Raw genomic sequence first — 11,205 nt, forward strand, 5'->3', positions numbered from 1 at the left:
CTTCAAGAAACCTTCTGTTTTCTAATGTATGACGTGTTGTTGTCGATATATAAAATAAACTTAATAAAAAAAAAAAAAAAAAATATGTCAATTTGTCTATTTTATTACTAATTAAACACCAAATTTTTATTGCAGATTTTTTTCTTTTCGAAATTTAAAAATTCATTTTTCAGCATCCTGAATATTTAGAGCATTCATTAGCCTCTCTAATGAAGCAAGCCACTTTTGTCTATCATTCAAGAAAGTGCCTGATAAACTCTTCAAGAATATACACCCTCTTTTACGAAAAAAAAAAAAAAATGATAATAGAAATAAAAAAAAATTCCACCCCAAATCCATACACGAGTGACTAATATATTGGATAACCTCTCAAAGTGAAAATAGTAAAGACAAGGGGTGAGACGATATTCTCTTTTAGTCTTGTTGTATATTCTCTTAGGATGCTTAAGGGTTGTGCAAGCTTAAAATGCTTCATCGAACGAGTAATCAACACTTGAATGAGCTTTGCTGAGACTTGGAAAATATTTTCAGTGAATATGTTATTTTCAGCTTTCAGGTTCTTAATTTTATTCCTTATTCGTTACAATAGTGTGGATTTAATTTTTCAAGATATTAATTAGGCTTTTTAAAAATGTATTTAATATTCAAATGTATAGTGTAAGTTGTGTATAGTTTTTGAATTTAATATTTTTTGATTAATTTGATAGCAGTGCTTGTAACGACAAGGGAATGAAACTCGAAGATTTTTTTTTTTCTTTTACTAACACAATGGGTATGGTTTATTTACCAGCGAGAATTTACTTTAGCGACGAAAGCTCATGTTATTTTCTTTCTTTATTTGTTAATCATTGAAAAATAAATTGAAAGTTCAGAAAAAATAAATTGAATTAAATTTTAAAATTATCAGGGTATTAATATTTAGGTGTTGTCTAGAAACTAAAAGAATAATTTCATAGAAAATTCATTTAGAAATATTTTTTTACACTGATATCACCTGCAGCGATATCATATTTTTAATTTAATAAAACGCATATATTGTTGGTGGACTTGTTATCAAGACGTTGGAAAAATATTAAAATATTAAACATTAAATCCGATATTCGAAGATGCGCTCTAAGCAGCAATCAAAAAACGAACATCGAAATAAATAAGTAAAAAAAATTTTTAAGCAATGAATAAACAAATTAAATAAATGAAAAAAAAACTTTAATTATTTACCTGTTATTGCCTAGGCTGTAATTTGGATAGCTTTCTGATTTAAAACGTTGCTGACTGTCTAGCTCATTCTGACAAAATATATTTCTTCATGGGATATTTTTTACCAGGCAGATTATTCTTTACATGAGTTTAAATAAATTTTGTTTAAATTTTATAATTATTTCATCTATAATAATCGAAAAATAATTTATACCTGGATAATCCTGTTGATAGTCCTGCCAGTGTTGACAAGTCTTCATCACCACAAAGAAAATGCTTCATAAAGTAAAATCGACAATTTTAATATATTATTCTTGTTGGTACTAAAAGATGATGATAAATTTCAAGATATTTTATTATTTTGAATAATATATTAGTAATCAATTTTCAATTTAAATTTTATTCAGGTGAATCATAAAATCAACTAAAAAAATAAAAATGTTATAATTAATTATAAAAACTGACGAAAATAATAATTTTAAATGATAAAAGAAATTTATTTGTTGGTAATTTTTATCTAATTTCAGATGTGTTCTCCAGCAGGATCCATATGTGAATTTGGTAGACAAGTTTTAGCTACTAGATTTCCCTGAATTGGCATGATGGTCATCTTATTTTGGAATTGTTAAGAGTAAATTTCGTTGAAATACCTGGCATCTTGTCATCAGCATCTGATAATAGTTTTTTTTTTTTTAAATACCTGCATGCTGTCTTCGTCTAGCTGGTATTATTTTGTAGATTTTTTTTTGTTCTGGTGTGAGCTCATTCGTTTGATCCACATGTGGTTTTTATTATTTTTAATCTGGCTCAAATGATCTTTATATTCTGTATTTTTCTTCTTTTTTTGTTTTAATTTGTTTTAGAATTATTGTTCTTTCACATATTAATAATTTTAAATTATAAATTTATTTATGAGATTTTTCAATTTAAAATAAATTCTTTATTTTATTTTTTTTAAATGCATGATTAGGAAGTTAATCAAAATCATTTTTCAATTTTTTGTTCAGTTATGTTCATAAATAATTTTCTGATCAGACGAGTTTTATATTAAATTTTAACGAAGGTAAATCAAGGCATACCTTGTAACTCATCATCAATTCCAACACTTGGATTTTTTTTAAAACTTGATACTTATTTTTGAAATTATCGTTTTGTATCATCACACCTTACTCTCAGAACAATACCAGTTATATCAAAACTGTTCCACTACATTTATTAACCTTGTAACGAAAGAAAAAATACAAAATAATTAAAATATCAAATGAATAATTGGCCATCATCATAACAATTTTGTTAGCTTTAATTCAACTTTAAAAAATTACATCAACTTACTCTTTTTTAACTCTACTTCATCTTGATTGTTCAACCAATCACACTCAACTGGATAAATCATTTTTCATCTTGGTTTTAACAACAGTTGTATAACATCATTTGCTAATTTATTGTTCAGTCTTTGTGTCGGTCATCTTGTTCCTCAAATAATTACTGGCCACTTTTTTCTACATCTATAAACATTAAACAATAATTATCATCATAATTAAAACAATATTTTTGTCGTATAAAAATTATTAACAACAAAAATTGAGCAATCTTTAAGATTTGATAACAGTTGGCAAAGTTAATCTCAATCATTTGAATTTTAATGGATTAATTTCGATTTTTATTGATATTATTTATGATTAATTTATAATTTATATTATTCTGAAGGATTTTACTCTATTTTTATCATTTATTCATGATAAAATGTATGAAATTGTTGCCACTGTCTTACAACAACAACGAATCCTAACCTCAAATTTTTAATTAATTTATTTGTTCAATTAATTATTTATTCATAACTTCACTATTGTTTATTTATTTCTATATTATTTTTACAATCAAAAACTAAATAATAATAATATTCATGTACCTTTTTGTCAATTTACAATGCAAATCCACCAGAATGTTGTCATCGACTTGACCTCCAACAATGTGCATGTTTTTTGGTAAAAATTGAAAACTTTGATCAACAATTTATCAGTCAATGCATTCACAATTAATTGACAAAACGATTGATTATAAATTAATAATTAATTAGAACAATTAAACCACTTAATTTAATTGTTTAATTATCACCAGCGACAACAAAATGACATGTAAATATTTTCATGTTTAGACTGAGATTATTTATTTTTTGTAGATGGCATCATCAAATTTGGAAATCGACAACTGCGCTTGCAAGCGGTGAGAATATCAACCATCAATTCCATCTGCTGGTAAAAAATAAATAAATAATGATAATAATAAATTTAAATATTTTTTTTTTATAAATTTTTAAAATCATTATTTGAATTAGATAATAAAAAAAAATAAAAAAATTATTACGTATATAAATTTTTGTACATTTTATTTTTTTAATTTAAAATTATCATTTAGCCTGAAAGATAGAAAAATTATTACGAAATTCAGTTAAATATTCAACTAATTTTATATCTATCAGGTTAAATGTCAATTTTAAATGTATTAAAATTAGATTAAAAATCAATTCAAAGGTAAAATATTAATGAATAATTTATCACATAAATCATGCGCGTAATGAATAAATATTTCTATAAAAATGATCACATATTTAAAAAAAACTAGAATAATAAAATATTTATGCAAAAATTGAAAAATAAAGGTTGCAAAACTGATTATCAGATAACAATAAACACATGGAACTGCATTAACAAAAAAATAAAAATAAAAAATAACTTATAGTTTTCAACGACAAAATAGCAAGTTGTATTATTATTAATAATTTAATTCTACAATTTAGCGATGACAGGTAGAAATCATGAAGAAATCAAGCTGTTATTTCTATTGTGTTTTTTTTTTTTATTTTTTGAAAGTAACAAGGTAATATTATTTATAGCAATTTTGTTTCAATGTAGTGGTATAAAATAGAAGTAGCTCTTATTAAAGAATCTCTAGATGTTTAATAATAATATATTGAATTTTTTTTTTTTTTAGTCTTTATACAAAATATTAAGTACAAATGCAGTTAATCTTCCTTGCGTGCATACGAGCATGACGCTTGCCGGCGGCACAAACGTTGACGTGTTGGCTACCGACGATCCGGTCAACATTTTTTTTTTTCATATATTTTTTGCATTGTAGGTAATAATTCGATAAGAAAATATGCCAATACGCAGAATTACCAAAAAAAAAAAAAATACATACTCTTCAAAAATTTCTCTACATTATTGTAAAAAAAAAAATAAATTTATTAAAATATTTTTCATTTAATAAGAAAATATTATTTCAGAAGACAAAAAAATAAAAAAAACTATTTAAAAATGACTCTATGTTATTGAAAATAAATTAATAAATTAATAAATTTAATTTGTTTATTAAAATTTATTGAAATCAATTTAAAAAAAAATTATTTATACGCAAATTTAACGAGTTTTTAATTTTGAATATAAATTCACTATTTATTTGACTGCAAATACAAAATATTGTTATATATTCAAAATGAAAAATAAATTTAATAATATAAAAATAAAATAATAAAATTAATTTTTTAGATTTACGATGGTAAGTTAATATTTAAATATAAAAAAATTTGAAAAAAAAAAAATTATTTCATGATAATCACATTGATTTAATTATCCTTGAACGAGCAAATTTCCTGTTCATATATTTTTTAAATAAATTGCGTGTATATAAAATATCATGACTGGTTATTTTCAACCACACCAGCAACATACTTGACTTTCTCATAAATTCGTTTGAAAGAAAATTGCAATACAAAGTAATAATATTTCTTTTTTTTTTTCGGACGTTGCAAAGCTCTATTAAACACGAGTTTATTTATCTGAATTATTTTAAATATTTTTATTAAATTAATATAATAATATTATTAAATATAAAAAATAAAAAGTAAGCAACAAATTAATATTCACACTCTGTAAATTATATTAGATTCATAATAAATTGCATGCAACTACTATAAATTTGTTAGTTAATTTTTTATATATTTTTTTCAGTTGAGACTGTACAATATATAAACGGGCAAATTGTGCTTACAATGTTGCACGAAACGTGTACATTCAATGTCAAAAGTTAAGCAAAGTATTAAATTACAGAAGATATTTTTCTCTGTACTTCCTTGAATGTGCACGCTCTTTCGATCCAGTGGTTTGTAAAAAACTACCTTGAGAAAACGGTGACGGGAATCCAGATTGGATACGACACCACGTTACAAGGTATATGATTATTATTTATTTTTTAAAAAAATTTATTCCCTTTTTTTTTTTTATTCGAAAAAAAAAATATTTTTTAATACTACTTTTTACAACGTCTCAAATGTTGATGTTCGTATTCACGAGATTTCCAATTAAATCTTATTCTCAAGTACTCACATGTTATCATTACAATCTGAATATTTAAATTGTTTTTTTTTTTTATTATTTATAAATATATTATTAGTAGTATAGCATGATTTGAAAATTAAAAATAAAAAAGTCTTTAACCATAATTTTCTAGTCTAATTTTTTTTTAAAAATAGTTTCTTTTCTCTTTAAAAATTCATTTATTTCATTTGTTTATTCATTATTGCATTTAGCACATTGTGTTTATCATAAAAGAAAAAAAAAAAAAACGCTTTAATATTAATATTAAGCTTTGAACATTAATAATAATTTAATATACAAAAACTAGTCTTTGTTAAAAATAAAATTTCGTATTTAAATGCATAAAAATATATCGTATATATTTAATTAATAGTAACAACGTCATAAATACATATCGATGTAGTAATTATAATTATAATTATCAAATATAAATAATAACACTTCAAGGTGATAAATTTTCAACTGAAAAATATTATGCATATGGAAAATGAAAAAAAATATTATTTAAAACACTTTTTTTAAAAAATATTTTTAACTGAAATTAATTTTAGATAAAAAATTATCTATATCATTAAGAGACTGTATTTTTAAAAAAATATTAATTCAAATATTATGAAAGAAAAAAAAACCAATTAATTTTATAGAAGAAGCTTAAAGTCCAAGACGATTTGACCTACTGTTATTTTAACCCCATCAATAGTATTTTTCAATTGACATTTTTTTAATTAACATTTAAATTTATTTATATATGTTATCTATTTAAAATGTATTATTTTATTGCAGTATTGATGTTTTGTTTGTCTAATATTTAATGAATGTAATGAATCATTCTGTGAAAACTTTTGAAATGTAATTATAATTTTAATATTTTTTTCGGCATAATTTATAACGTTATTTAAACAACAAGAAAAAAATAAATTAGGAAATTCTAAAACTATGTCTATTGACAATTAAAAATATGTATTAAATTATTCAATATTAATTGTTTTTTTTTATCAATTAGAAATTGTAAAAAATCTCTCGCTTTATAGATAATTTTTTCATGATTTAAAATGAGCTATATTGTCAAACGGACAACATCTTTTTTAAATGGCTAATAAATTTTAAATGTCTGAGAAATTTGCAGAAGGATAAACGTAATTTGTCAATGAAAAAAAAAATATATAAATAATTATAGACAGTGTCAATCGATACAAACAACTATTGATTAAAAATTCTAAAAAAAGGGAATATATAAAATGATAATTGTAGAAAAAAAATATAATCTGTATGTATATTGACAAAGTGGAAAAGTAGTAAGGTGACTCGTCAAAAAATGAACATGTCAATGTCACGAATAAAAAAAAATTAAATTCTATTTAATACTGAGCAGATATATGTTTGTTAAATACAAATTAAAAGTCAGCATGTTGTAGATTTTTTTGTGTGTCTATGATTAAGTTGAATATTACATTTTAACATTTGAACATTACGTGTATAAATATGCCAGACATTGTGACATCTTATTTCGTTTCTCGCTACTTAATTCCATACTGAGATAAAAATATAAATTCGAAATCCAACAGTATATAAATCACCACAATGCATGAAGCAAGTAAGCGAATCATACACGTACCATATTAGACAAGATTAAACCACAAAGAAACAAGTAAGATAGAGAAATTGTTGTTTGAATGAAGACTGAGAATGTAAGTAGACACAAAAAGAATAAGACAAACTATTAATGTATAACTGGGAACACCAAACGAGTGTCAACATATATAGAAAAAAGAAAAAAATTTATATAGTAAAGTAACAGCAAGAATTAAGAATGTAATACAATGTATTTAATACGCCAATTAATCTTGAGTCAATGGAAATTAATATAAAAAAAAAATACATAAATAAATCATTGCCTTTCACACTGCTTAATTCCACTTAATAAATATCCAAGAATATATTATTGCAACAATTATCATGCTCAACAGTTTGAAAATTAAAAAAATACATATATTTATCTTTAAATAATTATTCTGTTTTACTTTGTATATTGACTCTAATCTAACAAGCATATTTTAAAATCATTCTTCAAGTAATTCTATGAAATATATACACTGATAAGCTGTTGAATAAATTCAACAAAAAAACCTAAAAATAAAAAAAAATTTATAAAACTCTGTATACACAAGCTTAATTCAAAAAAAAAAAAAAAATTCTTTACATTGTATCTTAATTCGTTTAAAAAAAGGAAGATAAAAATTTATCGTTTTAATTTTTTTTTTTTTTTATAATTGATATAAATTATCATACTGAGATAAAAAAAGGTCAAATGATAATTTGACAAATATAGTTTCAGTGGTTTATTAATGCTGTATTTAAAATTAAAAAAAAAAAAAAAATTATTATTATTAAAAAACACGCAAGCAACCTGTTAATAAATTTTCCCATTAAATATATAAATTGATATAGACCAAAATGTATATAACTTGGCTTAAATGTAATGAAAAAAAAAAAATTTAAATATTATATTTTGAAATAAATACATGGAACATTGAATCTATTGAATTTGTGCATTGCCATATGTGTGGTATTATTGCAAAATTGTATACGTTGAGTATGTTGTTATTGTTGTTAACCCTTCTCTCACTATTTTTTATATATTTATTTATTTTTTCTATAATATTTTCTCTCTTTATTTATTATATTTTTATTCTCCACACGAGAGAGAGAGGGAGAGAAAGAGAGGGAGAGAGAGAGTGCATCAGAGTGCATGCAGTCTTACGAAGAGAACATGTAAGATATTACGTGTTAGACGAGAGATAGCAGAGTTGAACTGAAAAAAAGAAACACGAGCATTCACACAAGAAGCCCAAAGGCTTACAGTACTTTGTTGCACGAATATATATATAAAACTAATTGGATAAAACTTTTTTTTTTTTATATATTTTTTTTTTTTCTTCGCATTTTGGATGCACGCAAGCACGAGAAACTAAGTTGCATATATACACGTGTATTTAATGTTCAAGAGTAAAGGAGAGATGATGATAAATAATGTAAAAAAAATAATACTGAATAATTTTTTTGAATATTGTAATGGAGATCACGAATATATTGTTATTCAAAAATAATAATAAATGGGTCCAAGAAAATTAATTTTTTTTTTTAAATAATATTTGAAGTTTTAATTTTTATGTGCACATAAGTATGTCCGGTCGGTCGGCATCACACATACTCACGCTATTGAATATATTTATTTAATTTTTTATAAATAAATTAAATATTTTATATTCCAAGAATGATAAATTTGAAAAAAAATAATTTTTTTTTCATTAAATTATATGGTTATAATTTGACACTTTTTTTTTCAAGTTATTTTCAAGTATTTTTCACGTGGGTGGGAGGGAGGGAGTGTTGCGAAAATAAATTTTTTTTATATTTTATTACTAATGTTTATAATAAATATTTTATTATTTAAATTTGATAACGTTTTTTTTTTTTTTTCGTGTGAAGGGAAATCGAAACAGCGACAGACGATAAAAAAAATTCACTTTGATAATGAAATTGTTATAATATATTAAAATTAATTTGCAAAATTATCAATTTTTTAAAAAATATTTATACATTTTATTATATTTTATATGAAATAAAAAAAAAAACTTGAATGTATATTTTTTTTTTAATTTAAAAAAATGAGAAATACGAAACCTTTAAAAGAAATTTGAGATGTTAAAAATTAAACAAACATATAAGATTTTGCATCTTTGATGAGAAGTGACTTTGTACGTTGGTTAAAAATTAAAAAATCAATACTCGTTTGATAAAACAAAATTTTATAATACTCATTTTACTCATAAAAAGAAAAAAAAAAAAAGATAAAAATGATAATAATATTTTTTAACTTTTTAAAATAAATTAATTGCATATAAATTAAGGTAATTTAATTACGTAAATAAAAAATAAAAAATTGACATTGTAGATAATAATAAGAATGATACTTGATTTGTGTGAAAAAAATCATAAAGTCTAAATAGTCTCGTTGGGAATTTGAATAATTTTAAATCGGTACCAAAAATGGATATCTTAATAGGCTCATCAAGACCCCCAGTGCTTTATACATTTTATGTGTAAATATTTTTGCAAATAAACCACCGACACTAACACGTACATATAATTCTTGCTCATTTTGTATATGTATTACAAGGCCAATTAGTTTTTTTGTGAATGTATTTGCAGTGTATTTTTATTTCGATATGATACCCTTTTTTTATTTCGATTAACACTTAAAATTATTTGCAAAAATATCAGAATTTAAATCATGACACATCGATAATTAGTTTTATTATGATTATTTGTATAATTTCAGTATTTATAATACTAAAAAAAAAAAAAAAAAATAAACTAAATTAATTATTAAATTCTAGTATTTAAATTTTCGAAAAAATCAATTTTTTTTTTCGTTATAAAAAAAAATTATTAGATAAATTTTAAGATAAACAATTTTCCATTAAAAAAAAAAATGAATTTTAATTTTTAATTAATTAGCTTATCATTAATTTTAATATTCATAATTTGTTTTTTTTTAATTATCACAAAAATATAATTTAAAATAAGCAGTTAAAAAAAATGATGAATTTTAAATTTGATTCAATTTATCATTACCCGTTTATAAATTAATTTTTTTTTCATACAATAATTTAAATAAACTGTATCAAAGTATATATAAGTTTCATATTTTTTGTAATTTGAGATTAAAATGTCGATGGTTATTTGGCACCTACGCAGATATCAATACAACAGTAACAAAACTGTCGTTTCCTAGAATTCCGGTTTATCATGGTTTATTGCCACTTGACGACGATCATGCCATAAAACATTAATAAATAAACATCCGGTGTATCTCATCGCATTCTCATTAATTTATATATACATACTTTCAAAATTTGTCACGAATGCAATTTCTTTATTCCGGTTATTTATTAAATTATTTACTTTCTTGTATATTTTTCTGCTCCGAAAATACAAAATAATTAAAATTTCTTTTTTAATTGGTTGTATTTATTTTTTTTTCGAGTGTGATACATATATTCAATTTAATTTTATATCAAAAAATAAAATCAATGATTTATATCAAGTATTTTTTGGTGATTCGTATAAATAAAAAAAAAAATGTCGTATAACTGAGAAATTTTAAGGCGCTGACTAGTGCTAGACCGTAAATCCACTCTCGTCATTTTACGATCATTTCTCCATCCCCAAGTTAACCAACACACTTGAATTTATTATCAGAGATATATACATGTGACTTTTTTTTTTCTTTATACACCCTTTGTAATTTTCATGCACGTACCGCATACAAAAGAATAAAAATAAAAAAAACATTTTTATACATATCTATAATGTTGACTAACATTTTTTATGATTATTTTTTTTTCTAGCGACTATTTCGACTGATAGTTTGACTCAAAACTTGCTTGCACGATTCAACGGTTTTTATATCCTAAATTCAAAGTCGAGTTTCAGACGGATTTACTTTTAACTATCAAAACCGAGAATTTATTTTACTCTTCATATTCAACCCCCTTTTAAAGTTTTATTTTTACTCAAATTTTATTGTATATAGTATTTTCAAATGGATTAATATAATCAAACAAGT

General features: G+C 22.6%; 1 long non-coding RNA gene across 1 annotated transcript; it reads right to left on the bottom strand.

The window, feature by feature from the left end:
- Window positions 1–2,204: 2,204 nt before the first annotated feature.
- LOC122855851 lies at window positions 2,205–3,259 on the bottom strand. The gene is made up of 3 exons (XR_006374100.1): window positions 3,107–3,259; window positions 2,530–2,702; window positions 2,205–2,417 (listed from the first exon to the last, which is right to left on the bottom strand). It is a non-coding gene; the product is annotated as an uncharacterized LOC122855851 (long non-coding RNA).
- Window positions 3,260–11,205: the final 7,946 nt, after the last annotated feature.

This window comes from Aphidius gifuensis, linkage group LG4 (genome assembly GCF_014905175.1).
Source record: "Aphidius gifuensis isolate YNYX2018 linkage group LG4, ASM1490517v1, whole genome shotgun sequence".
Taxonomy (NCBI): Eukaryota; Metazoa; Arthropoda; class Insecta; order Hymenoptera; family Braconidae; genus Aphidius; species Aphidius gifuensis.